Source organism: Morone saxatilis, unplaced genomic scaffold, assembly GCF_004916995.1.
Source record: "Morone saxatilis isolate NCDOM2014 unplaced genomic scaffold, NCSU_SB_2.0 Contig16, whole genome shotgun sequence".
Lineage (NCBI taxonomy): Eukaryota > Metazoa > Chordata > Actinopteri > Moronidae > Morone > Morone saxatilis.
The window spans coordinates 14351994-14355659 of NW_023339718.1; positions in this window are offsets into that span (position 1 = coordinate 14351994).

Consider the following 3666-nt stretch of genomic DNA (forward strand, 5'->3'; position numbering starts at 1 on the left):
GTGTGTGTGTACGTGTGTGTGGGGATAAAGTGGAAAACAAGATGAGAGAGGAGAGGCGGAGATGGAGATGGAGATAATGTGCTAGACAAGGTTGAGGATGCTGACAGATTTGAGATAATAAGAAACCCATTTTCTTAAAAGTCACTTTAGAGATAAGAACTTCAAAAACAAGAGTTATAATCTTTTTTATGACTTTCTGACCTTTTCTAAGAGACCTTACTCTTGTTGTATTATCCTTAAAATATTTACAATTAGCATGTGTCATAATGTGCAGGTGTTTCTGTTTCTGAGATAACACGTTGCTTGTTTCTTATTATGAGATGTTTATTCAAGTATTATAGTCTGATCCTATGATACAACCTGTAACCAGAACTATTATTAAACAATTATTCATTTATCCAAACATGAATATCTTGTTACCATGATGTTCACGTACATATATCATTCAAGCTGCAGGCAGTGAGGAAGATGTATTTGGATAATTTACTGAAGTAAAGGATCAATACCAGACTGTAGTAATAATGCAGTAACGTGTAGGTTTTTATACTGTTGGATAGTTTTTTATTAATTGATCATGTGTTTTGCATAGATAACGTAATTTATAAAGTAACTATAGCTGTCAAATATAGTGAAGTAAAAAGTAATTTTTTTCCCTCTGAAATGCAGCAAAGTGAAAATATATAGTAGCATAAAGTAAGTACAGGTATCTATGTGAGTGGAGCATTGGGTAAATGGTTGCAGGTTGAATAAACTCATTTTCTTGGACGAAATCAGCAATTGAGTTTATTCAAATTACAACAAACTAACTAATGCACAGTAAATCTGGGGCCATATGTGTAGTCCGATCTGTGCACTGTGCCCCTAAAGCTTGTGAAACTGATGGATTTGTCTTGAATAAATGAATTATCCCTCTAATAGTCTGCCGCCTCCCTTGTGTTGTTGTATATGTGCATGTATGAGTTTATGCTTGAATTAGTTTAACAGTGTTTGGTATTCCTTTTTTTTCTCCTTAAACAATAAATACAATTTAATTTATCCACCCTTGTGCAAAATGCAGAATTCCAAATAAGTGCTGTACAACTGAACTGATGTGAGGATGTGGTGTTTAAGTGAAAGATACAGTGTGTCAGCATATTACCCACTATTCTGTTTACAACTACATCCAGAATAATTTAATAGTAACAGTAGGTGTCATTCTCTCTCTCCTAGTGGACATACTGGACATACTAACCCGATGTTAATGTGTTTTGTTCTCAATATGACCTCTGCATGCCGCAAGGCTCCTGTGGAAACGTAGAAATGTGCCTTCAGCTTTGGTGGCTAATAGGAAGTAGTTTTATTAGACAGATGGCCTTTCTTCATTCATCCTGCAGGCTATTTACATTTCTTGGCTGTTCATTATGCAATCAGCGTTATGTGTGAGGATGCTTGACCCGGCTTGATTGCTATTTAGCATCTTGCTACAGTCTCTCTCCCTCTCTCTTGCTCTGCTTCAGGCAGCTTCACAGAAAGCCAAGGTCACCTAAATTGATTCAGTTCCTCACCGAGCACACGGATTCTCCAGCAAGGCTGTAATTGCATTTCTGTACCAATCACTCTAATGACAATCACATACTGTAATCTAATGCAACCCAGACACACACTCACAGGGCCTCCCTCTCGCTCCCTACTTGACATGTTGAAATTGGCCACAGTGATCGCGGAGGAGATGAAAGATAAATAAAAAAGGTCTAAATAGCAAATAATTTGTTCCTTTTTTTTTTTTTAAATATGCCACCTACAAGCTCTGTTGTAAATCTCAACACCATAAATTACATTATATAATCCAAAAATAACCCCACAAATTACAGTTTCAGAAATTACATATTGTTGAATCTGCACCTGTCTAATAGTATTAATACAAACTGAACATTAAAAGCTTTACATATGCAGTATTTATTACAGGGCTGTTCATATGAATTCAATTTAAGATTTAACACGATACAACTATGGCACCACTTTCTAATAAGGCACTTTTTCTCCTGCATCCTAAGGTCAACATTAAGATCACCTGGTACATGTTAATAAGTTATCGATAAAGACAATAATGCCTGCAGTTGTAAATTGTGAAGTTGTTGATGAATTTGATGGATGGATGTTCGCCTCTTCCCCCGTTTAGCATTTGCAAGCAGTATAAACAATTTCTATTTCTTTGTGTTTATTGTTAAATTCTGTCACGACTCAGGAAACACGACAGAAAATGCAGAAAAGACACACAAACTTACAGAATAAGTAAAGGCAGCTGAGTCCAGGGAAAACAATCAAAGTCCAATACAAAATAGTCTCAACAAGAGCAGACAAAAAAATCCAGAAGGTATCAAAAATTCACTTTGAGCATGCAGCAAGACAGAGACACTGAGAAAACACAGGACTGGGGAACAGACACAGATGACCTGACAACTGAAAACACATGGACTAAATACACAAAGAACTAATCAACCAATGAAACACAGGTGAGGAGGAAGATAACTAGAAACAGGTGAAAATAATCAGGGCGGGGCAGACAATCAAAACTGGAGGGAAAACAGCCAAAACATTAAGTGAACTTAAACTAGACACAATAATACAAAACAATAACAGGAAATAACTATAGTTAACCCAAAATCATCACAGATTCTCAGTAATTTTACATACATTGAATTTAAATTTGTCCTCTGCATTTGACCTTTCCTCAAGGACACTTCGACACAAGGACAGGGGGTGTGGGCAACCTGCTCTACCTGCTGAGACATGGTCATATTGTAAATAATTAATATTTATATGAGTTTACCCTTTAAAAATCCTTTAAAATCTCATTAAAAACATCCCTCATTATAGTGAGTTATAAATAATTTCTCAGCTGTATATATATGCTAAATAGGAGGAGTTAAAGATCCAGCATAGTGGCATCTAGTGGTGTAGTTGCAGATTACAACCCCCTCACCTCACCCTCACATTCCAAGCATGTAGGAAAAACTACAGTGGCTGCAAAACCCGTGAAAAGCGCCCAAGTCAGTGTTTGGTTTGTCCAATCTAGGCTACTGTAGATGGTGGATCAACATGAAATATATATTTTTTTTCATTCTAAGGTAACAAAAACCCAACAATTCTTATTTTATAATGAAAACATACCTATAAATGGTATATTCAATTGCTGCCAATAGATCCTCCAAAATGTTTAACACTGGACCTTTAAACTAAAGTGTTGCTGCAGTGGTTAAACAGTCTATTGGAGGGATCTTCCTCATGGTCAAAAGAGCTTAAAAGTCACTGATTAGTGTCACTGATGAACAGCCAAAGGGATGTTCTTATAACTGATCTATAAAGCATTAGTGGATTAAATTGCAATAAAGCCATTAGTTACAGCTTATCATCCATTTTAAAGAAGAACATTTACCATTACATCAGCATAAGAGAGGAGAGTAAGTATAAATGTACAGTGCGGTCCTAAATGTACTTTATGTGCAGCATCTTGTTTCCTGATGTTAGTCCAGGTGTTCGCTGACTCCCTGCAGGTGATGTTTCAGGGTAAAATACTGGGAGAATTAAGCCTGTTGACTTTGTCTCTTTACATCATTACGCTGTAAAAGATGAAGGTCCACCACTTGTTTCCTCTCTGGCTGCACCCCTCACTCCCCCCCCCCCCCC